Source organism: Heterocephalus glaber, unplaced genomic scaffold, assembly GCF_053883595.1.
Source record: "Heterocephalus glaber isolate CG9 unplaced genomic scaffold, H.glaber_assembly_v1.0 deba00001610, whole genome shotgun sequence".
NCBI lineage: Eukaryota > Metazoa > Chordata > Mammalia > Rodentia > Bathyergidae > Heterocephalus > Heterocephalus glaber.
The window spans coordinates 16641658-16667903 of record NW_028258381.1 but is presented as its reverse complement, the minus strand read 5'-3'; the positions used below and the strand labels follow the sequence as shown (position 1 = coordinate 16667903).

At 50.5% G+C, this 26246-nt stretch overlaps 1 protein-coding gene and 1 long non-coding RNA gene across 12 annotated transcripts in view; one reads left to right on the top strand and one right to left on the bottom strand.

The window, feature by feature from the left end:
• Caln1 (calneuron 1) overlaps positions 1–16446 on the bottom strand; it is a 534324-nt gene extending 517878 nt beyond the window's left edge. For 5 of the 10 annotated variants that reach the window (XM_087196182.1, XM_087196189.1, XM_021254339.2 and 2 more), the window contains exon 1: positions 16261–16407. The gene's annotated coding sequence lies outside the window, so the exon portion shown is untranslated. Of the gene's footprint in view, positions 1–14732; positions 14872–16260 lie in introns of those variants that run through there. The other 5 variants (XM_087196183.1, XM_087196194.1, XM_021254340.2 and 2 more) reach the window with 2 other exon arrangements.
• A 26-nt stretch (positions 16447–16472) lies between these two features.
• Positions 16473–26003, top strand: LOC101715306 (uncharacterized). Of its 2 annotated transcripts, none has more exons than XR_002393235.2 (4): positions 16473–16653; positions 19763–23622; positions 23857–24064; positions 25067–26003. It is a non-coding gene; the product is annotated as an uncharacterized LOC101715306 (long non-coding RNA). The 2 variants fall into 2 exon arrangements; XR_015445449.1 differs by having other exon boundaries at positions 16474–16653; positions 19791–23622.
• The last annotated feature ends 243 nt before the right edge of the window (positions 26004–26246 follow it).

Here is a 26246-nt window from a genome sequence, read left to right as displayed (position 1 = left end):
TCCAAACTCAGGGCCCTGCATAAATACGAATATGGTGTAAAGCAAGATCATTTCTTTCTACTTTTCCTGTTCTCTACCTTCATAACTTGAGGGCTGTTCCTAGGTGAGTCAAAACGATCAGGATTCAGGTGGATCTGATGTTGGGCCCATCTCTGTGGATTCTGCACTGGGCTCGAACACCTACACGGGGATGGAATTAACCCATGGGCCCCAGTCTCACTGCCATGACCTCCCTCCGTGTGCACGGAGGACACTATAAGACCTCAGAGACAGGGAGCTTGCCGCTCACCCCATTTGACCTGCATGCCACTGCCCGGCTTCTCCTGCCCAGCTTCTACGAGGGTTCGAGACCCTGGAGGCCCACAGGTCCATGGCTAACGCCACACTTTCTAAGCAGCACCGCTCACTGGTCCTGAGTCCAGCACAGTGCAATCCAACCATAGTTCTGTGGATATGAAGTGTAATAAAGAAAAAATACCACGTGTGTTTCAACTTTCATTGTAGTAAAAGACACATTGCCATGAATCTTCCTCAAAATAATTCCCCTCACTTACAAGACACTTATCCCCGTGTTCTTGTCACTTTCTGCAGCAGCTCTGGAGTCCTCTTTCGTGAAGGTCTTTAGTTGCATTGTTGTGGCTGCCTCGATGTCCTGAATCAACTCAAAAGGTTTCTTGGTTTCCTTTTCCTGGTCATTTTGACTTTGGGAAAGAGCCAGAAGTCTCACGGTGCCAGAGCTGGTGAATAAGGTGGAGGAGGACAAACTGTAGTGTTTTTACGAGCTGCCTTTCTGCTGGATGGCGCTCAGCAGCAGCATTTACTGTGTTTTTTATCATATCTCATAAAGACATTCAGGAAAGAGGAGTCCAGAACTGCTTCAGAAAGTGGCAAGAACAGTGGAATGAGTGTGTTTGAAGTGAGGGGGAGGATTCTGGGGGGAATTTCTGGCAACATGTCTTTTATCGTAACACATATTTTTAAATTTCAACATCAACGTTTTCGGTCAGCTGTACTGTCCTTTTAGGGGGTTAGCCATCTCTGATTATGAGCAGTAATGGACAGCAGCAGCAGCAGAGCCAGCACCAGGTAAGCACTGGTCATTGTCACATCCGGCTGACTCCACAGACACCGTCTCATCTGAGATCCCTATGTTGGAGGAGGTGTTCCTGTTCCTGCTAACGGGTGAGGTCGCAGGGTTATAAAGGTAGAATGAGCCAGGAGTGATGGTGCACACCTGTAATCCCAGCACTGTGGGAGGCTGAGGCAGGAGGGTCACAAATTTGAGTCCAGCCTGGGCAACTTAGTAAGTTAGTAAGACCCTGTCTCAAAAGCATACAAATGACAAAGGGATGAGGATGCAGCTCAGTGTGAAGACCTTGGGTTCAGTGCCCGGTACAAAATCTTTTTCTAAAAACATTGCAGGATGTGGCAGCTGGTGGACACTGCTGCAATTTGATACGGCGTGGGTCTGTCTCCTAAGGGCTCATGTGCTGGGAGCTTGGTCCTCAGCTGGCGATGCAGGAGGTCATGGCACCTTCACGGGGTGGGGAGCCAGTGGCAAGTCCTTTGGTCATTGGCGGCAGGCCCTCAGATGGGTCAATGTAGTTCCCCGAGGACCCCAGTTAGCCCACCGTCCATCTCCCTGGCTTCCCTTCTCTCTCACAGCCCCATCTCTAGGACACAGTTTTTTCAAGGACATTGTGGCAGTTCTGCTCAGCCCCAGTGAAGGGCCCATGGCGGACAGCATCCTGGCGGAAGGAAGTGTGTCCAGCTGTCCTTGAACCTCCAAAGCTGGGAGCTAAATAAACCTCTTCACTTTACAAAGTCATCTAGCTTCAGCTGTTTCATACAGAAATGGAAAACTGATGAATACAGAACCCTCAGACAGTGGCCGAGGAAGATCTGCATCCAGGCCTCTGCACAGAGTTTCAGCTGCCTCTGCATCCCTCAGGGAAATCCCCACCTGGTGCCTTTGGGGAAGAGCTTTCACTAATCCTCCCAGGGAGCCACAGCTGATGGCAAGTTGTGCCTCTGAGTGGGGCTTCTGGATTGGGGTATGCTGGAAAATCAGGGGATTTTCTGCCCTTGTCTCCCAGACTGAGAGTCCGCTTACCTGGGGATGGCATAGCTGAGCCTCACTTGGCTGGAAGACCAGAGGGAGGGAAGGCCCGAGTTGACACAGCCCAGCAAGGCAGTGGCCCCCCTGCACCTGCTAGTGCTCAACCTGGACAACTGGGAGCCAAACTTCCGAGGTGAAGGAGGTGCCACATCCACAGAGCCGAGCAGGCCCAGGCCCTGCTGTATGCTGTGACCATGCAGGGTGTCAGGAATCACTCGGGTTACCGTGGTCTTTGCTCTGGGGACGGTGAGCAGTGACGGTCAGTGCTGCCCCCTGGTGTTGGCCGCCCATACAGACTGCACAGGCGGTGCCTCACCCATGAGAGTGACACTGTCACCCCAGGCTCTGCCCTGTCCCCCAGGCGACTGCAGAACCTGTGCTCTGGCTTCCTGCCCCATTTCTGCCTGCTCACTGCAGAGCCAGGGCGTCTTTCGTGAAAGCATTGATAGACCCCACAGCCTTGGTGTGTAAACTCCAGTGGCTCCTCATCCCATGCAGAATAAAACGCCACTGCTGCTGCCCCCATGCCTGCCTGGTCGCCACTGCCTGATCCCTGCCTTTCCAAAAACCACGCTCATTCCTGCCTCAGCATCCCTGTACCAGAGGTCCCCCCAAGATGCTTGTGTCCCCCGCCATGCGCACAGGGCTCCTCCTTGTCGGGCAGGCACCAGCTCAGTGTCACCTCCTGGTCACTCTAATTTAAGTGTTCCCTTCCACACGCACACTCCAGATACTCTGCCCTACATTTTGCCATCATAGCATTTGTCACTATCTAAAGTGATCCGATCTGTTTATTTATTTGCTAAGTCTTAGAGTTCTTAAAATAACCGAATAGCTCATCTTTAACCAACCCTCCTACAAATAATAACCCTAAATTTCCGGTGATGTATAAGAAGCAATGCAGAGGTAGCTCACAGTGGACCAACTCTCCTACACAAGAACAACTAGAAATTCTGGACAATAGATAAAAGACTGCTGGAGTGTGGCCAGCAGCAGGAAGAAATGGAAGAGGGGTAGAGCCATGGAAGAGGGAGACGCATGCATGAGGTGATGTCTGCTTTTTTTTTTAATCGTACACATATGTTTGCCACACACAATGATCACACTCCTCATGGGGAGTCAGTGCGTGTGCATCACTCATCTCAGTTCTTGCACATCCCCTTCCCTCCTCTCCTCCTCCTCTCCCTCCATCGCCTAATTCCCTTCCCTTTTTGCAAAAAAAAAAAACCTCCCCATTTCCTATTTGCTCTTTATTTATATTATGGCTTTCTCATATAAGAGAATCCGCACAATATTTAAGCCTGTGTGTCTGATTTATTTCACTTAATATTATGGTCTCAAGGTGCATCCATTTACCTATGAATGCCTCAAGTTTATCCTTCTTTACAGTTGAGTAGTACTCCACTGTGTGTCAAGACCACATTTGCTTTAGCCATCCATCATCGATGGGCAGAAAGGCCACTTCCAAGATTTAGCTGTTATGAGTTGTGCTGCCATATGCAAGAGTACTCAGGTATCACTGCAACATGATGTCTCTAGCTCTTTCTTGGATTTCCCACTTCTTATGGCCTGCACCTAATGACAACCCAGTGAGGACCAGGTGAGGAGAGACACAAACTCTTACTCTTGAGAAATGTGAAAACAGCTAAGAGCCACCCAGCAGCTAGAATGTGAGAGAGCAAAGCAGGAAGGAGAGAAGGGTACAATTGCAATGGGAGGCAGGGGACACATTTTGTCAGCAACCCTGCCAGTCCTCTGATTGATCCCCAAACTACACACACACTGGGGGGCAGACCCAGAGACCCCCAGCACTGAGGACTGGATGGACCTTTCAGCTGCGGCCCAGGGGGTTCCCTCCCATTAAAACAAAACCCAACAAGCAAATCCACACCCTTCTGCCCAGCCCAAGAGAACTCAGGGTCTCTACAACATATCCTCATTCTCAAAGCCCCAGAGCACAGTGCAAAATCACTAGGTTACAAAGAAATGGACCAGTGCAATCCATTCTCAAGATCAAAGGAATCACACAGCTCATGCCCCCGACACACACTTTCTCTCCCTGCAATTTCTGCTGCTTGCAGTCAACTGTGTCCTGAAAATATTAAAGGGATAACTCCAGAAATAAATAATTCATATGTCTTAAATAACTTCTCTGTAGTATATTATTAGAATAGTTCTATTTTATTATTAGTTGTTGTTAATCCCTTACTATGCCTAATTTAAAACATAAACTTTGTTGTGGGTGTGTATATTTAGGAAAAAACATAGTATGTATAGGGTCTGGTACTACCCACGATTTCAGGGCCCCATTGACGGTCTTGGAACATGTCCAGTAAGGATACTGGGGTCCACAACAATAGATACCAACCTCGGCTTGACCCAGACAACGGATTTAACTCAAGGTCCTACAAGAAAGTAAGGTTTGGTTTTGGTTTTGTACTGGGGGCCTTCACACTAAACTACATCCCCAGCCCTTTTTTATTTTGAGACAAGTTCTCACTATGTTGCTAAGTTGCCCAGGCTGAGCTCAAACATGCAATCTTCCTGTCTCACGCTCCCAGAATGCTGGGATTACAGTCATGTGTCATGACTGGCTTGGTAAATTTTTATTGTCTGTCTTTCTCCAGTTTTGTTCCTCACTATATCCCCAGTGCCTGAAATGGCAAAATGGTGCCTAGAACACAACCCCCAAGTTCAAATGTGGTGTAAAGCAGGATTTTTTCCCTCCTTATCTTCTATCTCTGTGATAGAAATCATAGGCCTCCCCTCCATTAACTGAACACGGGCAGAGGACAGGATGAGCACTATTCTCTTCTCAACTGAGGGAAAGATTTTATGGACATAAATTAGAAGCGGCTGCTGGAGACGAGTGACTTTGATCTATAATCACTGCCAAGCACAAAACACGTGGATCGGCTCTTCTGTGTTTTGTTTTTTGGGTACCAGGGATTGAACTTGGGACCTTATGCTTGTGAGGCAGGCGCTGGAACCACTGAGCTAAATCACCGGCCCTGGATTGGCTCTTCTAAGAGCCAATGTCATCACTTTTCAAAAAGAATCATTCATATTGTTTATCATTTAAGTGCTCCTGGGTAAACACACACACAGAATACACCAGGAAAATGTGGTGTTTAAGGTTAAATGAGGATTCTTATCAAGTGGTTAATTAGTGAAGTAGATGGTTAGTTCACCTGCTTTAACTATTTTCTGAATTAATATTTTGCCACACCCTGAGTTTAGGAAGCTGCCCCACCCTTCATCTAGATGTCCACGGGACCCCAAGTTCTCCTGAAGGAGTTTCGTGGCCTGCTCCCAGGCAGGGTGATTTTTAAAATAGCTAACAGCCTGTGGGGTGCAGGAACTGACCAATCAAAGAGGATGTTAGCCAAGAGCCAACCAATCAGAAGAGACCCCAGCGCTGGACATGGTCCAGCAACTGCATCCGAATGGCGTTCTGCTCCAGAAGGTTACCTGGTCACTCCTTCAGTTTGTGTAAAGGATTTCAGGGCCACCTCCGGCTCTGCCAACTGCTAAAGCATATGGGTTTGCACCCAACTGGCACCAGGGCAACTGCCCTCCAAGTAATTGTCAAGATGAATTACATCAAAATTCATTATCCACAGTGGCACATGCCTAAAACCCCAGTACTCTGGTAGGCTGAGGCAGGAGAATCACAAGTTTGAGTCCAGCCTTTAGTGAGACCCTGTCTCAACATAAAAAAAATTCAAGAGGGCTGGGGATATAGCCCAGGGGGAAGGCCCTGGGTTCAATTCCCAGTATCAACAATATTAAAAAATAAAATCAAAATCATTACCTAGCGCTCACAGCAATTTCATTGTCATTTAAAACTAGGAAATCACTCTGCCTGGCCACAGAGACAGTGATGATTACACCGTTAGATTCTCAAACTCTGAGCGAACAGCTACCTCGGGAGTCAAGCCCATCCACTTTTCTCAACCACCCTCTCCTCACAGGAGCTCTTAGGAGGAACCTCAATGTGAAAAGTAAGGAAGCAAGCTGAGGACCAAGGTTAGACAAAAGCTGCCTGATGAGATCACCCCATCCTTTACCAAGCTCTCAACACACACGCACACACACACGCACGCACACAAACACACACACAAACGCACATGCATGTCTTAAACGCGGCAGCTGCCTCTCATGCCACTTCACAGAGGACAGCTTGAAGGAAAGACCACCTGTCACATGTAATCTAAACTCTAAGATGAAATCAGAGCCAGGCACAGTGGCACACGCTTATAATCCCAGCACTTACGGGAGGCTGAGGCAGGAGGATCAAAAGTTTGAGACCAACGTGAGCAACCTAATGACTTAGGGAGACTCTATCTTAAAATAACAAACTAAAGATCAAACAGGAACTGGGGCTAGGGGATGTAGCCCAGCTCAAAGTCCCCGGGTTTAATCCCAATCCACCCCCACCCCCACCAAAAGAAAAAGATGAGACCTTCAGGTCCTGTTTTGGGATTGCTCCATCCCTCTGACAGCCCCTGCCTTGAGGGAAGTCGCCAGAGGCAGCCTTGCCACGGCCCCAGGAGGCTCCCTGCCATATGGCCCGGGAGGCCATGCAGGACGCTGCTACCATGTGATACCTCGACCTCTCTCTGAGGCCCCTCGGGGACCGTATCTCAGGAAGAGCCACCTCTCAGCAGCTGTTGGCTTTCATCTCCTGGATCTGCTATTACAGAGTCTGCAATAGGAATTGCTTCCCTCTCTGTGCTGGCAAAGAAGCACTTCAGGGGCACCCCAGAGCACAGGGTCTGAGGTCATGAATTTCTCATCCTAACCTCATCACTGGATCCATCCTCAATTCCCCAGTCTTGTTTTCCCTTTGTCTTATTTTCTTTGTCCACTTAATTTCTTTTATTTAATTATAGCTTGCCATTGGATATACATCTTTGCAAACTGCCTCGCCTCCCTTCTGGAAAGAGGTGAGGAATACAGAGATGCATCTGAAAGGTTGGGTTTCTGCAGTGCACCACGGTGCTCTGAAGTTGGCCACTTTATGATCTACTTCAGCAATCACTGCTCTCACATCAGCAATTTCACTGTGGTTTAAAACTAGGAGATCATTCTGCTAACCAGAGACGGCGCTGATGCGCTAACTAGATTCTGCTTTGTCCCCGTCGCATTATCTCCTGTGTAACCTGCAAAACTGTCCCGGAGGGAGGTGAAAAAGGAATGAAGCCGACATCGTTGAGATCCAAATACGATTTTGCTTTCCCTCTCCACCCTATAGTCTATCCTTAGGCTCAAAGGCAGAGAAGGGAAGACTCAGGGCTCTGGACAATTCCATCGGAGCATGGTATCTTACCCTCCTGGCAATACAGTTTAATTTCCCTCCAAATCAATGACTACAGGGGAGAAGGGAACCTGTCCCATGCAGCAGTCTTGAAGACACAGGTCACCCCCTGCCACCTTCCCACCGGGTGGCACCCTTGTGTCCCAGGGTCAGAAGAAGAGATTGGTTAACTTTGGTCCAAACAAACACAGCATATCCTGTGTCCCCAAGCGCAGGGTCTGCTCCCCAGCTTCCAGTGTGATCGTACACTGTGAAATCTCACGGTCCGCTGCTAACCGGAACTCTCAGAAACAGACAAGAGGACAACTCTCCCAGTGGGCATCAAGCAAAAAAACCAAGCAATCCCTGTACTGGCCCTCAGCTTTCCAGTTCACCACAGGAGCCCCTTACCCCAACATCAGGGCCCGATCTCCCCAGAACCCCATGCTCCTGGCTGGTACATTCTGCATGGAAACCCATGGTGCTGATGGGAAAGGACAGCTCCTGGGCACAGTGGCAGATGCCAGAGGAAACGCTGAGCCTTGATACTAGGGAACCATTTTGGGCTCTTCCTTCCCACTTCTTCTCAATCAGAAGTGTCTTGAGCTTCCGGAAGTTTGGTCTAAGGACCCAGGGCTTGTCAACAGTGCAGATGCTGCCCCAGCACAGACATGTCTTAGGGGACAAGAATCAAGGCCAAGAGAACAAACTGGGACCTAATTCGGTGTGCAGAGTGGAAGCCACAGGGGCCCTTTCCATCTCCATATGCCTGTAAAGCATCTCTCTGCGCAACACAGGCAGCATTACCCTCCAGCGCCCCCCACAGTGGAACAGGGAAAACACTCGCCTCCTCTCCGTGCAGCAAGGGAGACCTGGATGCTGATGGGCCCTTCAGGAAACAGCCATAGTTGCCTGTGTGCCACCATGCCCGGCTAAGTGGAGGAAATTTTGCCTCCTTTTGGCTCCCAAAGGCAGTGTAGGGAAAAGGCCTGGGGAAAAAAGAGGGTGGGGTAAGCCCAGTCTGCAGCAGGTAGAGCACTGAGTTCCAGGAGGGGGCAGGGGGAGTGTCCACCCTCCGGCGAAGGCACAGCATCACTGATCCACACTTTCCTCCGCCTGCCCAGGGCCTCTGTGAAGTGGACAGATGGGTTTCCTTCCCCTGGGACCAAGATTGACAGCCCCGGAGGCCTGGATTGCTGCAGGCAGTGCCAGGGAGCCAACAACGGCCAGCTCCCCGAGAATGTGTGAATTTCCTGTCCCATCTGGGACTCTGGAGAATTCCAGGAGCCAACTCGCTCCCCGCCTGCCTGTGACAGAGTCACTTTTCATCTCCCTTGGCTTCAGGCGGCCAAACGCACACGGGTGAAAATCAGTTAATAACTATGCACATTTTATAATAAATTTTAACAATTTAAGAGTATGGTACAGCTTTATTACAGTTTTTATTTCAGCACACTAATTCAGCGCGTAATAACCTGCCAGAGACACAGAATTCACTTGACATATGCTCTGAGAGCCAAGATAATGGAATAAGCTGAGGAGGAACTTTGGGTCACACCCAGCTGAGCAAGCCTGGGCTCCCCTTTCCCCTGGGAAACCAGCGGGGGTGCAGGTCTGAGCTGCCAAAGGGAGGTGCCAGTTGTGTGCACTGTGACGCCTCCCAGCCTGCGTCGCAGTGGTAGTGGTGGCAGTGGTGGCAGGCTTCCCTGTGACTCTGTCCCCCATGAAGGGCGGGCAGACAGAGCGAGGGGGAAGCACAGAATGTGCTGTATTTAAGGACAGCCTGCTTCTCCCGGGATTTGTCTCAGCTCTCAGCCAGCCCGACTGCATTCCTTAGATCTTCTTGGCTAGGAGGTGGCAAAGTGGCTCATCTTCTCAGACTGGGAGTGGTCACCCCCACCTCATTGGGCCCTGAGAGCAACCCCAAGGGAATGCTGCCAGGGACCCAGGCAAAGATGCTCTTCTCCCTCCTCCTGCTCCTGCCTCTCTCTTTTCCCGCCCCGCCTACGGCATCTCTCCTGGAAGCAACGCTCGCTCGCTCCGCCCAGCAGCCTCAGCATCCCCTGGGAAAACTGGCAGACAGCCAGTTGTGTGGCCCCTCCCAAGATCTGCTGAATCAGACACTCACAAGGGCTGCGGCTTCTGAGCTTCCTGGCCTGTAATCCCAGAACTCTGGGAGGCTGAGACAGGAGAATCAAGCTTCCTGGCCTGTAATCCCAGAACTCTGGGAGGCTGAGACAGGAGAATCGCAAGTTTGAGCTCAGCCTGGGGAACCTAGAAACTTATCGAGACTCTGTCTCAAACTAAAAAGTAAAAGAGGGCCTCAGGATGGAGCTCAGTGCAAAGTTCCTGCGTTCAAGCTCCAGTACAAAAACAGGGGGTGGAGGGCTAGAAAGCTTTGTCTCAACAAACCCTCCCTGTGTTATGATACGTGCTGAAATTTGAGAAACGCTGGTGTCTTCGAGATTAGGAGGGAACACTTGGGAAATGCAGTGGCTGCACTAAGGGTGAGAAGTCCAGACTTCTGGATTTTGGCTTTGCTCCTGTCTCTACCTTGCCGGGAAACCATGGGCCTCAGTTTCCTCATTTGGACTGCACAGACTGGATGTTCACCAAGGCCCTGTGCAGCCCTGGCATCCCGGGGCTGGTGGCTGAAAGAAAACAGATGCCCCACAGTGCCCCCGTCTGTAGAGAAAGGCCTGAGACCTCCTGCCCCAGGGTCCCCCACAAGGCAGAGCGATGCCACTGGCTGGCTTAGCTTCGAACAAAAGAAAACGATGAGGAGGGAGGGTTGGGGCCCATGACCAGGAAAACTAAAGAGGAGGGAGAGAGTGGGAGAGAGGGAGAGAGCCCTGAAGATTTTTCTATGCTTCTATGCTCCTTGCTTCTTTAACTTATCTTTTACCTCCACACCTTCCTTGCTTGACTATCGATTTCTCCAAGAACATAATAAAATTGCCCCCACTGCATGGAGAAATAAAGCTTCCTTAGCTTTTATGGCTTCTTCCACCCGCCGTCTTTCTGTCCTCTTGAGAATGAACCTTCTCCAAATAGTGGTCTCCGCTCAAAGGCAGCACAGCTGAGCTCCAAGTCCTTTCTCTTCCTCCTCCCTCAGTCTGGCCCCCACCCCGTTGCTCAGGAAACTGCAGGCCAACTCCCCATTTCCAAATTCCAGCCACACTGCCAGCCCTGAGTTGCTGGATCCCTGGCATTTATCACCCCGCCTCTCCTCCCTACCTGTCTCTCACTGAGCTTCAGTGATGGGAAATAATCACCACCACTTGCCCTTTTTATCCTTAGTTTACAATTTTATATTTTATGTCTCGTCACATGCCTATTATGTGTGTGTGCATGTATTTGTACACTATCCAAAATACGTTACGAAAATAGACAAGGTACCATTCATTTAATTTTTTCATTTAAAAGATTTAAAGAAAACCCAGAAGAAAATATTCTTTTAGAATTCAATGCTAGAAAACTTTTGTTGTCCTTGAGGAACTGAGTGAAATGCGGGACTGAGTGAAACGCAGAAGTCAGTTCCCAAGAAGTGTGAAACGGAAAGGGAAGCTCAGTTCTGGGGACAACAGCCTTGGGAGCAGACTTCTGAAGACAGATCCAGGGTGGGGACAGCGTGGCCTAAATGTAAGTGCTGCTGAGACACCATGCTCTGTTTGCAAAGGTGCATTGAGCAATTATGACATGAGAAAATTCTTGTATGTATGTCATACTTTAGTTAGTTTTAAAAAGGAAATCCCCATATTGCTTTTGCTGACCAGGAAACTCTAATCAGATCTGTAGCTCGATTATATTCCAATGCAAACCTCTGTCCTTGATTCCTGAATTCTATTTTTTTTTCTGATTTTGCTCCTCTTTTTAAATTGTATCTTAGAATACAAGTACAAATTTGGGGTACAAAATATTTTTTGCTTAGCTTATGATCATTTTCACTGTATATACACAACCACAATGCTACTCAAAATGCTTTATGGAAATAAATAAGAGAGAAATAAATAGGCATTATTTTCAAGTAAGATAAAGGCTAGGTTTTTTTTCTGTATGTCTTCCATGCCTAGGAGTTGTTTGATTAATGCTGAAAGAAAAGTTTATTCATGAAGGAACAAAGAAAAAAATGTAAATGCTAATGGAGAACTTGAGGGTAAAGGAGGGTTTTGGGGAGACAAGAGACATCTGAGCAGGTCTGCAGAAGATGAGGAAGAAGGTAGAAGAGTGGGACAAGCCAAACATGAGGTGAATTACCTACAAGTCCTGGTCTCAAGCAAAAGAAGGAAATCAGGTGTAAGAAGGGTGTGGTATTAGTCAGCTTTCCAATACCATCACAAATACTTGAGATGATCCGCTTATAAAGAGAAAAGGTTCATTGGGCTCACAGCTGCATCAGTCCCTTTGCTTTGGATTGTGATGAGGAAGCTCCCCATGGAAGGTGCATGTGGAAGAGCAAAAGCACTCACACTTCAAGCCAGAAATCAGAAGAGCGAGTAAAGAAGTGACCAGGATCCCGCAGTCCTCTCAAAGGGCTCACTGCTCCTTCCAGAGACCCTCCATGAGGCTCTGCCTTTTAAAGGTGCCACCATCACCCCACAGTGCCAAGCTCGGGACCTGGCTTCAAACACGTGGGCCTTGGGGGACACTTAGGATCCAAACAGCAGCAGCCATGAATTGTCCTGAACATGGGCAACATCGCTCCTCAGTCTCCTCACAACCTATGAATAGCTCCTCGGGTGCCTTCAATTCGGTCCTCTCCTTCTCCCATCCACCTCCTGATGATCTCATCGGACAGAGCCTGCAATACCATCTGGACTCTGACGACTCTGGGGCTGTCTTCCCCCCAGATCTCCTCGAGCTCCAGGACTGCCCACTCCACACCTCCTGGGAGGCTCGACAGACGCCTCAAAGTGAACATGAGAAACACCCAGCTCCCGCTCCGCCCACACTGTCCCTGTCTCAGGCCAAAGCAGCTTGAGTCATCCTCGAGTCATCCCTTTCTCTGACACAACTGTCCAATCCGTCAGCAAATCCCATCGCCTCCATCCTAGAGAGAGAAAGTTCAGGATACAACCCCTCCCAACCTCCACCAGGACGCCCTGGCCGCTGTCATCTCTCTCCTGAGATTCCTGGTCACTTCCTACCTAGTCTTCCTGCTTCGACCTCGGCCCACCTGCAGTCTTTCTCAACCAGTAATTAAGAGGATTGTTTAAAAATATTTCCCCTGCACTCGGAGCACAGCACTAGCATCCGGCTCACTCAACGTCAAAGCCAAAGTTCGCTGAGAGTCTGGTTCCCAAGGCCACCAGGCAGCGCCTTCTCCCTGCTTGCTCTTTAGGATGGTGCACCTCCCCACGCTCCCAGGACTCTCCCGCTGTTCCCCCTCTGCATGGCCTGTCTCACGGTCTGATGTGCTATGCCCACTTCACCTTTCCCGTGCTTATTTTTCTCTCCCCCACTGGATGAAACTTCCAGAAGATCGGGGTTTCTGCTTGTTTAGTTCTCTGCTGCATCCAGTGCCTGGAACCCAGCACAGTAGAAGATCAATGCTCAATATAGAATTGCTGGATTTGATTTTCGCAAATACTTCTCTTGCTGAAAGTTCTTTAGTGACTCTTTATCTCCCTCAGAATGGAGGAATCAGACCTCTGGCCTCCTCTCTGACCTCATGCCCATCGATACACAGCCAGATGGAATGGCCACCACCTCTGCACGTGTCCCTTCTACCTCAGCTCTTCTCATGTGCCACTTTTCAGCCTGGAATGTTCTCCCAAAACCACCTCTTAGGGGACTCAGTTTAGCATCACCTAGGTGAAGGCGCCCCAGCTGGGTGGGCTCCATGACTTTGCTCCCACACTCCACCAGGCTCAGGCCTATCCTGGCCTCTCCTGGGATGCATTAACACCCTTTGGTAGCTCATCTGTCCCCCCACTTGGAAACAGGGGTGATGTCACTCTCATGTTGATACCACAGCCCCCAGCAGGGGAGAGACCCTCCACGAGAGGCAGGGGGGAGTGGTGGTATTAGTTATTATGATGCTTATTATTGTTGATAAGTATTTATCATATCAATGATTCTCCCCAAAAGGTGCTAAGTGTCTGCACAGTCCAACTGATTGGTTAATTGATATATTGATTGGCTTGTTCTCCACACTGGAGTGACCATTAAGCACCTCTTTCCACCCAGAGCTGGTTTCACTTCTCAGAGCCTCTTGTCCTCTTTGAAGGGTGGAAGGGAGGAAGCAGCTCGCGCTGGGGGAGCTGTGTCTTCGGCCAACAGAACAGCTCCAAGGACACTTCCTGAGTCCACAGGCACCTCATCCAGGCCCAGGGCAGCAGACCTCTTTATTGCAATTCAAATTTCTCCATAAATGGATACATCTTAATCCGAATTTATTACAGTTATGGGGCTTTTTTTATCTATCTGACTAAATTCTATTTCCTAAGTAAACTGCGAATTGGTCTTGCTAGGTCATTAAAAATCACCTATGTGGAAGGTTAAAAGTCCACAGATCATCACAGAATCATTTGGTTAATTTAGGGAGCAAGAATGCTGTGCCCTGTGTGAGCCATGGGAGGGGGCAGTGACACAGACGAGGTTGTCCCTGCTGTGCAGTCAGCATGAGTGAAGGAGCCAGTGTAGCTATTTAAACGGTTCATTCATTAAAGACGGCTACAACAGGAAGAAGAATGATTTCTTTGTGCGTATGACACATGCAGACATCAGCCAAATCATCCCCTTTAATCCTGACAACTTTACCATGTTACAGATGGAGAAACTGAGGCTCAGTGACATCAGATCATAGGCCTGTGACACACGCTACTAGGTGATGAAGCTGAGATTCCAACCAAGGTCAGCCAGTCCCTGAAGGCCATGCCCTTTCCACTCTGCCACCCGGGGAATGTGAGAAGCCACCAAGGTCCCTGGGGGAAAACCCATGGGCTTCCAAGCCTGCAAAGTTGTCAGGTCCAAACAAACTCCGGCAGACATCAGTAAATCAAAAGCAAACAGCATGCCAGTAAGATGAAAAGAAAAATTGACGTAAAGGAACAATCTACTCATTTACTTATTGTTAATGGGCCTCGCCAGTCCAAGGACGCAGTGACATTTGTCCCAGGCCTATTTTGTGACACTTGGGCTCTCTGGCTTCCCTGGAGAGCAGAAGGCGGGTGCTGACTCTTAAGCAACCATGCCCAGCGAAGCAGAGGGCCCATGGCCCTGGGAAGGAAGGCAGGAAAGGGTGCCAGCTGTGGGGTCACCCCACTTTGGGCCCTGTCGCCATCCCCTCTGTCTGGGAGCCCAGGAACTCACCTACTCAGCACAGCCACAGCTTTCTTCCATCCTTCAGTAAAGCCACTCACAGACCAGCTGAGAGACCCGGCCATGCAAAAGGCCACCAAATTCCAGTGCCACCCTCGCCACCTTCGTGACATCTCTCCCTGAGTTCTTGTTTTGGAATCTTCAAATTCCCACACAAATCCACTGATGGACGTGCTTCCTTCATAGGTTTTGAACAGTGTCTCCTCACCTGAGAGTTTCTGCCATGGCAGATAGTTTTATTAGCCCAATAATACGAATTGTATTGAGCCCAGAGTGGCCAGGAAGCAGACAGGCCAACTTCCAGGACACTCACGCAGGGACAGTGCCTGGCCTTTGTGGGCACTGGGGAGGATTAGCTGCACGCAGTAGCTGCTGTTCCTGTAAACACTTCAGCATTCTGCAGGCAACAACTTCTGGGGAAAATCCCCACTCTCACAAGCTGTGTTCTGGTGCACAGCCCTCTCAAGGCTTGAAAGATGATGTTCATCACTCAGCTTGTTTCAAAGCCCCTGGAAGAATCAGGAAAAGTGCTTCCTCCCAAGCGCCTCTCATGGGTGCAGGGGGGAATCACGGAGACCCTTCCCAGGCCACCTGGGCCCATGTCCCTCCCAGGACCTGATGACTCTTACTCAGAATAACCAAAACAGCTCCCTCTGCCAGGGTCTAGATTTCAGGGATGTCTGTGGAGCCGCGTCAAACTGATGGAAAGGAAACCCTTCCTCTGGGTCTGACTCCCAGTGAGTGTTTCACCCAGAAGGAAGCTGTGGGGGCGAAGAGAAATCAATGAAGGATTTGCAGATAGATGTTCTCTGGGCCCGAGTACAATTTACAAAATGCAATGTACGAAGAAGATGAATCTGCTCCCTGCCAGGCTTGAGCAGATTCCTGAAGCAAAACAACTCTTCTCAACAGGACTGAGAGTCGGCTAAAAGTGAGTTCCTCAAAAGACACTGGGGACAGGGTTCAGGATTCCTGAAATCCTACAGCAAGCGCTTGAACCCAGCAGCATTCAGAGCAGAGGGGAGCGGAGCCGGGGGACAGGTGTCGCTGGGCTCGGTGTCCCTCTGGACGACTAACGAAGGGAAAGTTGCATGGAATGAGTTTTCCCGTAAAACAGGGCATGGTGCACAGCCACCTTCAGACCGAGTAGCAGGTCATGGAATTGAGAAGCTGAAGCGAGTCAAGTCAGGGTGATAACCAGGGGGAAGGGACCCGGCCAGGAAGACATGATTTTGCACAAGCCAGAACTGAAAGGACTGTTTCCCCGCTCCTCCAAACCACTTTGGCAGCTAGGTGAAGCCAGGGCCAAAACAAGCACACTCCGAACTACTGCACCTCCGGACCTTCCTTCCTCCAACCCATGAAAACTTGATTTGTCTCAACTACACACAAGCCGGGAAACTGAGAGGAGGCAGAGGGGAAGAGGGAAAGAGAGGGGGCCAGGCAGCGTCCATGCAGTCAGCTGTCAAATTGATTTAGAGCCACCCAAGCCTCCCAGTGCCATCGGCAAGAATCATACCTCCTGCTGATCTCGGGAGAAATGCTCCAAGATCCATGGCTGGGAGTTCAGGAGAATCTCTAAGTCTCCAGGAAGGAGCCGGGCACTGCAGCTCCACAGAGTGATGGACTAGGGCGAGCTTTAATTAACAGGGTCTGATGCCTCTTCTTTCTTGGTAACCGAGCAGATTTAAAGGGCTAGAGTCCCAATTTGAAGGGTGCTGATGCTTCCTGGCTACTGCTGGGGCTTCTCAGGCTGCCTGCTGCTCCCAGCTGCTGGGAGAGGCTCCTCTGGACCCCGCGGAGGGCAGCCTGCACAGAAGCAGGAGCAGCCCGGAAGAGGGGAAGGTGCGGCCTGGAACGCAGTGTCTTCGGGCTGCAGGGTCTGAGTCAGGACTGCCGGCCCTCCCCCGTGGTGAGTACCGACGTCCTCCCTGGTGTCTCCTGGTCAGGGCAGAGTGCTGGGGCCCTTGGGCACAGTGACATCAGGGACACTTTCCAATAGGGGTCTGGGTGGGACGCTTCTCCAGCAAGCTGGCAGTGTGGTCTCCGCTCTGTGTTCCTCTCCTGAGAGCTCTGTGTGGTAGCAGTCAGCAGGGACCTGCACATGGCCTGCTTGCCTGCAATAACCCACATGCCTGCCAGGCACATGTGCACACCTGCGTGTGCACTCACAGGCCTACCTGTATACACACACATACCTGTCTGTGTACACAAACGTGCCTGGCTGTGTACATGCATGCGTCTGACCTTGTGCATACATTTCTGTCCATGTACACATTTGCCCATGTACAAATAACTGCTTAATGAAACACACACATCTTCCATGTGCACACACATCTCCCCACACATGTGCCTGCCCGTGAACACACGTGTTTGTTCATGTACACATGTGCCTACCCCAGGACACACACACATCTCATGAGCCATGCACACTGCCCATCTTTCCACACCCAGGCATGAAGCACGCAGCCTTCAGGTGGACAGACACCTGCCTCCACTGGCCCTAGCCAGGGCATCGCCAAGAGAAGCAGCCATGACAGCGTGGCCAGGAGGGAGACTGGAGTAGGCGGCCTGGAGCCAGGGAAAGAGCAGGCCTGTGGGGTTCCCTACCTCTCCGGCTGCTACAGCAGAGCTGGGGGGAAACTAATCCAGACTATCACTGCTGGGGGCCCCCTGCCACGCAGCCTCTTTCCGCTTCTCCTTCTTGGACAGTGGCTGGGGCCTCATCTTGTGCACAACGGAAATGACTTTCCTGGGAGGCTTCATTCATCAACACAGCAGCAACTTTCATGGCATTTTAAATACAAAGTAAACCAGCCGATCAGCACCACTGTGGAGTAAATGCAGAGGCTTGGGAGGGAGCTGGGCTGCAGAATGGGGGCTGAACCTCGGTCCCCCGCCCCAGGATGGGGGAGCTCATGTGACCTCCTCCCCTCTCCAGCCTGGGTTACTCATTTCTAAAACGACAGGGTTGAACCAAGCCAGCAACGCCCTTAGCAGAAAGAGAAGGCACGGAAGGCCTGGACTCAGAAAGCTGTGCACTTCTCTGCACGTCGAGCCTGACCAAAGCCTCTTGGCTTAGGGAACAGAAAACTGTAGAGGGCTTGAGCTAAAATAAAATCTGGAGGAGCACTGTTGGAGATCAGTGCTGAGGGCCTCCAAGTCAGGAAGGAATGGAGTGGGGTGGTCACCAGCGCCCTGACCCAGCCTCTCCCTTGAGAATAGGACCCTGCATGTGGCCAGCTCCAGCCACCTGAGTCACACAGAGGTGGCGTTAATTAATGTATTTGTTTTTATTTTTCTAGTACTGGGAATTGAATCCAGGGCCTTTGCACTGAGCTACATCCTCAGCCCTTTTGAAATTTTTCATTCAAGGTCTCACTAAGTCAGGCTGGGCTTGAATTTGATCCTCTCACCTTGGCCTCCCAAATGGCTGGGTTGACAGGTGCGTGCCACCACACCTGTCTGAGTTGGCACTTTAGACTCCAGATGGTCCTGAGGCAAAATCTCCTCACCTTCCCTGCAAACCACTCTCTGTGCCCACTGGACCCTGCCTGGCTCCGACCTTCGGATGCCCAGCGACCCCCACCCGCTGGCAGGAAGGTCTCTGTCTGCAGACTCTGGACATGAACACACACAGCCCCTTGTCCTCTGGTGTCCAGGAAAATTGTCCCTTCTCTCACTTCCAAGGCAGGGGGTACATGGCTGGCATGCAGAGGGGTCCTGCAGGCTCATCCCCAGAGCCCTGTGTGCCTAATGGTGCATCTCACAGTAAGGACTCAGGGCACAGCAGAGAGCCCCAGCAAGAACCCCAAAGACCAGGAGATGTCTAGAGCTATGTCCATCTCCATCCCTACTACAGCCCTCTTCCTGGCCTTTCATTAATAAAACCAAGCCCTGATTTCATGGGAACAAGGACCTGCTTCCTATGCCACACCTCCTAGGGGCCCTTGGTATGCTCCCTGCATCCCTGTGGCTGACCTCGCGGGCCTCTGTGCCCCGAGTGCCACAGTACACACCTTTCCCCAGCAATCTCCACACTTCCTCAGACAGAACTAAGAGCAGGCTGGGCAATTTGGATAAAAGTGCAGTGAACTCAGATAGGCACTGGAAGCTGGTCAGCTGGGCGGAGGCCATTGCTCCACTCTACTGGGGTCCCCAGCTGCCTGTGAGCTGGCCATTGGCCCAGAACACTGTATCTATCTCCAGGAAAGGCCCTCATGGCTCCTCTGTGCTCTCAGTGTCCTAACAGAAGCGACAAGGCCCAGAGGGGGAAGGGATTCCCTCCTGCTGCCTAAGGGCTACTGCTTGCAGTCCTTCCCCCAAATGACCTACCCCTTCCCTTCCATGGAGACTGGCCAATGGGAAGGTCTGCCCTCTTCATTCCCATCTGCAGGAGCGTCACCCACCAGGCCTCTAGGAGATAAACTCATCAGACCACAACCCAGGAGGCCCAAATTCTGTTCAAGGTGGGAATGACTTTGTGGAGCCTAGGGTGGGTCTGTCCATACATCTTCTATTCATTCACCACTGCCCCCAGCTCCAGGTCACCCAGAAGTGCTGGGGATGGGGCTCCAGGCCACACTTGCCAGCACCCTGGCCCACTGGCTTCATGCTGGGTTCAGCAAGGCAGGCTCAGGGGGCAGGTGGAAAGGTGAGTAGGAAAGATGGCAGTGGACAGTTGGCTCAGGCTCCCAGAATCCTCTGGTATTGCTAATGCCACCTCCTGCATCCCCTCCAGCACCAGCCTTGCCCCTTGCAGAGGGACGGCAGCAACCAGGCTATGACCCTTGGCAGTGGAGTAGCAGCCACTGCAGCTCTGGGGGTCGACACCCCTTACAGAGGCTGAACACCAGCCCCGCTGGCCCTGCTCAGGCCAGGACAGGCCATTTCTTTCCTCTTCTTCCCCAACTCTAGGGCTGGTGGAGATTCTTGCAGTTGCTAATCTCTAGGTTATTTCAGCTCCCCACTCCCGTGCAACTAATCCTCCATATCAAATGCCATCTGTTTGAAACATCTAGTGTGGTTTTTGCTTCCCTGACTGGACAGAAATCTTCCTTGGAGATCCCAAATTGGAGTGTTCTAATAGTCACGATGAAACCTTCAGGGGAACATCTGACACACAGTAAGTATTTTTCAGTGTGAATGTTAACATTTACAGATTAAAGGAAATGATAGGAAAAGGTCAAGTTTGAAGATCATTCCTCAAATTGGAGCTGACTGGCACATTCTTGTATTATATATTTTCACATATTACACTAATTTATAGACATCAAAAAGAAAAACATTCCCAGTGTAGTTTTAAATCTAGTGAATTCAAAATGAACAATGAGCAACTGGGAAACTTTACTTTTGCAGAATTGAACTGAATGCCAACACAGCCAAGGACTGAGATAATTCACACACTATTGTAAATTATTATATTATTGTCATTATTTAGTTATGTTAGGTGTGTTAGGTAAATGTTAGCATGCTTTACTAACATTTTGAAATTTGGACAGTGTGTTATTAAGGAATTGTAAGGCTTTATGTTATCTCTCAATTCACTCCACCTCCCCCTTCCTGTGCTTTGTGACCCCCTCAAATAAGAGCCACACTGATAACAGGAGCCAACACTGAGCAGGCTGGAAAAAGTCTGAGGGAGCCTTCTGGATATAAGGAGTCCTTACATCCTGAGAAGAGGGTGTACTGGTCTGTTTTTCATTACTATAACAAAATACCCAGCACTGGGAAACTTTATCAATGAAAAAGGTTTGTTTAAATTAATTCATAGTTTTTGGAAGTTAAAAGTCTAAGATAGGGAAGCCCCATTTGTCTGGCCTTTGGCAGAAGAGTGTGCGGGAGTCAGAGATCACACTGGTTGACAGGAAGCCACCATGAGAGGTAGGGCCAGACTGATTTTATAACAACCTCTTCGTGAGAGGGAACTCTGGGTCTCGTGAGAATTTCCTTAGTGTTTTCTGAGGGTGGTGCCCCTGATAACCCAAGGACTTGTCACTAAACCTTTGAAAGATCCCATTGCCTCCCAACATGGCCACACAGGGGACCAAATCTAAAACATGAACTCTTGGGGACAAAGTACATGAAAACCAGCCCAGAAAGGGGTCATTGCCTGAAACATGGCCAGATATCCACTCTGACACAAGGAGAAAGAGCGGGCAATGTGGACAGAAAGTTTCAAGCAATGCTTCATCCAGCTGGACTTTCTGCAGAAAGACAGGACCAGCAGCCAAGGGCTGTGCATGGCAAAGAGCTTTGACCAAAGGGCCAGACTCTGCCCAAGATCGAGGCCCAGCCAGGCCAGTGGCCAGCGAGTCCCCCTCCTGTGTGAAGGTTGTCATGAGTGGAAAGGCAGAGGCAGAGAGAGCAACACAAAATTGCAGGGTGGGAGTGTGGGATGGGAGTGAAATGTCTTTGCTGTGTGTCACTTTGTCTTCACCGCTCCCTGCTCCTCCTGTAGTCACATGGAAAATGATTTATTTGTGCTCCTTTGGAAATCTGACCCTAAGCTGTCCCCTGTCCTCCATCCCCACTGCTGCTGGCTCAAGTCAAGGACTTTTCATGCTTAGCCTGGTCCCTTACAAGAACTTGCTAAGTGAATCCTCCTCCCTGCGTTCATCCACAAATCATGCCCATGTCCCAGTGGGCACAGCCGATACAGTGACAAACAGAGGCGATGATGCCCCAGGCCCTGTGTGGCCAGAAAGACAAGCAAAAAAGAGTTGCAGAGGAGAAGATGTGTGAGAAACCCGGGGTTGAGCCAGTTCCCATCAAGAGGACTCAAGAGTCTGGGCCAAACAGGACCCTGGGACCCGGAAGGTGACAGGGCTGGGGAGGTGATGTGGAGACAGAATGGACAGGCCCAGTGCTCCCAGGTGCCAGCGAGGCAGGAGAAGGGAAGGAAGAACAGCAGGGAGGGCAAGAGACCAGTCCTGGGCAGGCTGCGGGGGAAGCAGAAAGAAGGGAGACACAGAGGAGGCTGCTACACAGTGCAGCAGGGTCTTGAAATGGGCAGGATGGTGCACGCCTGTGATCCCAGCACTCTGGGAGGCTGAGGCAAGAGGATCGCAAGTTCAAGCCCCGCCTGAGCAACTTAGTGACTTAGTGAGACCGTGTCTCAAAATAAATAAAATTTTAAAAGAGCTGGGGATGTAGCTCAGTATAAAGGTCTTGGGTTCAACTCCCAGTATCACAAAAAGAGAGAGAAAAAGTGTTCTCCAACTACATGTGATTCCTAAGGGCCCTATTACAGAGACAGGGCAGTCAGCAGCGAAGGGAAGTCGAGCAAGAGCTTGCAACTGGAACCATTTTTCTAAAATACAAGACATTTGTTCTCCATGGTGTTTGGGATAAAAATCAAACTCCACAATCTGCCTTCGAGGCTTATAAGTTGTTGGCACCAAACTGCTTTTCATCACCCTCATCTCCTTCCAGCTCCTGTCATTGAAAAGGACTCCTGCCTGCTGCACCCTTAGCTCCTGGAAACGGCCGGCTTCACACATCGAGGGGCCTCGGCACGAGCCTTCCTCTGGCTTGGACTGCCTTCCCTGGAGGCCCTGGTGAACTCCTGTTTAGCCATCAAAGCTCTACTTTCCCCACCCCCCTGCACCAATCACCACTCTAGGCAGCCGTTTTTCCTCCCACTTTTGGGGGGGAGGGGTACCTGGGATTGAACTCAGGACCTTGCACTAGCAAGACAGGCACTGAGCTACATCCCCGGCCCTCTTCCCACTTTCTAACAGACAGGTTTCACCTTTTCCTTTTTTATTCGAGGTACTGGAAATTGAACCCAGTACCTAAGTGCTGAGCTACATCCCAAGTCCTGTTTTATTTTTCATTTTGAGATGAGGACTTGCTAAATCCCTAAGTTGTCTAGATTAGGCTTGAACTTTTGATCCTCCTGCCTCAGCCTCCCAGAGTGCTGGGATGACTAACTCTATCTTGAATATTGATCCAAGGCTGTCCTACCACACACTCAGGTGAACATGAATCAGTAGATGTATTTCCATATTGACAACCTTAATGACCAGAGCTCTCTGGTGTAAAATGTAAAATTTATAAAGCTCGCACCAGTAAAATTCTAATAAAATGTCAACAATCTGCAGCCACCAGTGACCTGTCATCAGGGGACAGTCTGTTCAAGAAACAAGTAGTTGTCTTAATTGTTAGAATAATATTCAAGGAATGATTTATTAATTTTCCCCTTTGCCTCACATTAGCTTCTTTCGCAGTGCGCCCGCCTGCAGAAGTCAGCTGTAGCCACCCAAATGCATGAACAACAACAGCAGAAAACCTAAGAAACAACCACTCCTCTTCTCTTGCCTACCAACTGCTAAATCCAAGAAAATGTACATTTTCCCATTTTGAGGATTCCAATAGGACTTAGCCTCCAGGAGCTTGGAGTATTGCCTGCAAGATGCTGGACCCCAGCTTCAGACTCCACAAAAACAAAGTGTCCGTGCCAGCCTCGGCCACCAAGGTGGAAAGCCACCAGCCTCCCTCTGTGGGTGGTGGCATGCTGCTAACTCATGCCCTCAATGTCCCAGGGGCTTTTGTGCATTCGGGGGGCAAACTGTCTGTCTTGGGCAAAGTCTCCCCAGAGGCCCAGATGGAGTGCCCTGCATGTCATCCTGCTTAGCCTCTCCTTCCTTCTCCATCCTCTGCCTCAGTGGGGGGTGGCACTTCTGTCCCATAGAATAGGGCGTGGGAGGGCGTGACAGGTCCACACCAAGAGCCAGGCCTGGGAAGCATGAAAGCCTCATTCATGAGATTTGTTCCCAGAGCACAGGACCCCAGGCCTCCGACTCCCCCCACAAATCCGACTGCACAGATGCAGGTTCCCTATGCTGCCTGCTGGCTGACACCGCAGCCCAGGAGGCAGGTGAGTCTCCCGCAGGTGGCCAGTGGCTCCCAAACACCTTGACAGATGGCCTTGCTCTCAAGTGACCTCAGGCACCAGCTCCCTCTGGCCGCTCTGGGTAGAGGCAGCCCGGCAGGGAGCGCTGGATGATATGTCCCATGAGCATCAGTGTCATTTCCCTAAACCAGGCCACTGTCACTCGGCAAGGCCATCTCTTGATGCTCACTGGCCTAACTTCCTTTCCTTATCTCACAGCCTGTGGAATTAGCAATGATACCGGTGGCTTCTAAGAAAACAAATCAGTCTGCAAGGCCAGGATTCGAAGAGGAGCTGAGGCTTGGGAGGAGCGAATCGCCAGCTTGTCCATAGTCCCTGCGCCTCAGCGCCATGCACAGAACCCCACGCTGAGGACAGAGCCACATCAGCTGTGAGGCTCTGAGGCTGAGGACAGTCCTGTCAGGCGGTGAGCAGCCACCATCTAGCGCTGCATCTGGGTCCCTCTGGATGTGACTGGAGCCACACGAGGGGACTTGGGCAGAGGAGGGCACAGGGGTTGCCGGGAAGTCCGAAGCATGCACAACCCTCCTCTAATCTAAAGACCCCTATGCAGCCCTGCCCCTTTTCGTGGTCCATGCTAAGGCTGGACTCTGTTCATTTTTTCCCAGCCACAGTACTTGTTAGCTTACACACAAGCTTAGGGAGAGTTAAAGAGGACAAGGGTAATCACCCCAAAAGCCACCTCCCAGGGACCCCTGCTGTTAAAAACTTATTCCTCTTAACTGTTGCCAAGAGCCTGCAGAAGCTTGAATCCTCACTTCTGGATACTTTATGCAACCATGATGGTCAACACTGCTCGGGTGATTGGCCTCTGGGTCCCTCCTGCAGGACACAGCCTGAAAGCCAGAGGGCACTGAGGCTGGGTCACCATGTGGCCAGTGGCCAGGAGTCCTGAAACAGCAATAGGTAAAGACCAGCCACAGCCATCTACCATTTCTTCCAAGGACTCAATGAACTCCCAGGAGTCTAGCTCAGAGGGGAGTGAGGGACACTGCTGTAATTATTAGAGAGGAAGATCTAAGAGGGGGAAGAAAAAAAGAGAGGCCTAATGGCTAGATCAGAATTGACTGGGAACAAGACAAGTCCCATCTCTGGCAAAGGCCCGGCCCAGCTGTGAGCTGCAGTCTCCTGACCTCCATGGCCCCAGGGCAGCTTAGGCAGAAGGTGTAAATGCTCAGGTCTCACTTCTACCCTGAGAGAAAGGGAGTGAGACCCCGGAATGTGCTGTAACCCAAAGTACAGAGACAGCAATACCGACGCTATGCTAGACCTTCCACAGCCAAGGTAGATGCCTCTGTTAGGTCCAGTACGCAGTCAACTCGGGGACACAGCTGAAAGCAGGACTCTGTGACTTTGCAAAACAATGAAAATGCCATTCTTATTTTGCATATTATGTCCTATATCTTAGGAAAGATCTTCTGCAGGAGGCACCGTTCAGAGTTGTACTGCCTGAAGTTGTGCAACATGGCGGCTCTGGATATCTGGAGAAATAGTTTTCTTCATGAATGTGGGACAGGAAGGCACCATCTCTGCAAATCAATATAAGTCCTGGGTCTCCTCTCCGAGACTGGACAGCTACAGCCTGTGTGACTGAGTAGACACTCGACTCAGCATCTTCCGTGACACGATCTCAAAAGTCTTGGACTTGGAGAGCAGAACTTGCTCCTGCGTTCTTCTGTTGGACCTCAAATGCCACCACCCAGGCCACTGTCCCACGAGAGCCCTTTCAGGGTGTCAGACTATGGGGCAGGCTTTGCTTAGGGAAGGATGGGTACCAAGAACCCCTGAGGCTAAAGGATGGGCTTTCCTTCCAAGTGGACATTTTGGGTTTAGAAGAAGGAAATCTCTAGACAAAATTTGACCTTGAATGGCAGGTACCAACACACACACACACACACACACACACACACACACACACACACACACACACACACGGGATCAAATTCATGGGCCTCTGAGAGTTTCAACTCTTTTTCCCTAGCACTTTGGTGATGAAAGGAGCCAATAGTTTCAAAATTACCCCCTTTTCTGTTGGGAATCCCTGTGTTCAGGCCCCAATCTCCAGTCCAGGCTGGTGCGTGGAAGCTGGGGGATGGATTTATGAGGGCAAGCAGTCGAGGGACGTCCCGTGGTACCACCAAGGAGCTGTGGTCCAGGCAGGCTAGGGACCTGACCAGCAGTAAAGCAATCAAGGCTCACAGAGGAACTGAACACCAGGCAGGGCTTGTGATGTGGGGTTTGCCTGCCAGGTGGGTGACAGTTGCCAATGTTTGAGATGTTTTGCACCTGATGCATATGGTTGATAAAGATCTCGCAATTCTTCCACTCCTGGTGTCAGGAATGCACTAGAATCTCCATTTTTGGATGTGAAAAACCAAGACTCACTGAATCAGAGTGGTTTACACTTTAAATGTTTGCACTTTTCCAGGAGTTGGGCTCCAAGAAGACCATCCACACAGAATACGGTGGTTCCCTGCTAGAGCTGTGTGACATGGTGGCTCTACCAACTAAAGCAATGGGTTTCGGTCTCAGTTTGGAACTAGAATGCATTGTCTGTGAGTATCATCTAGCTCCAAGGCTGTGCTGAC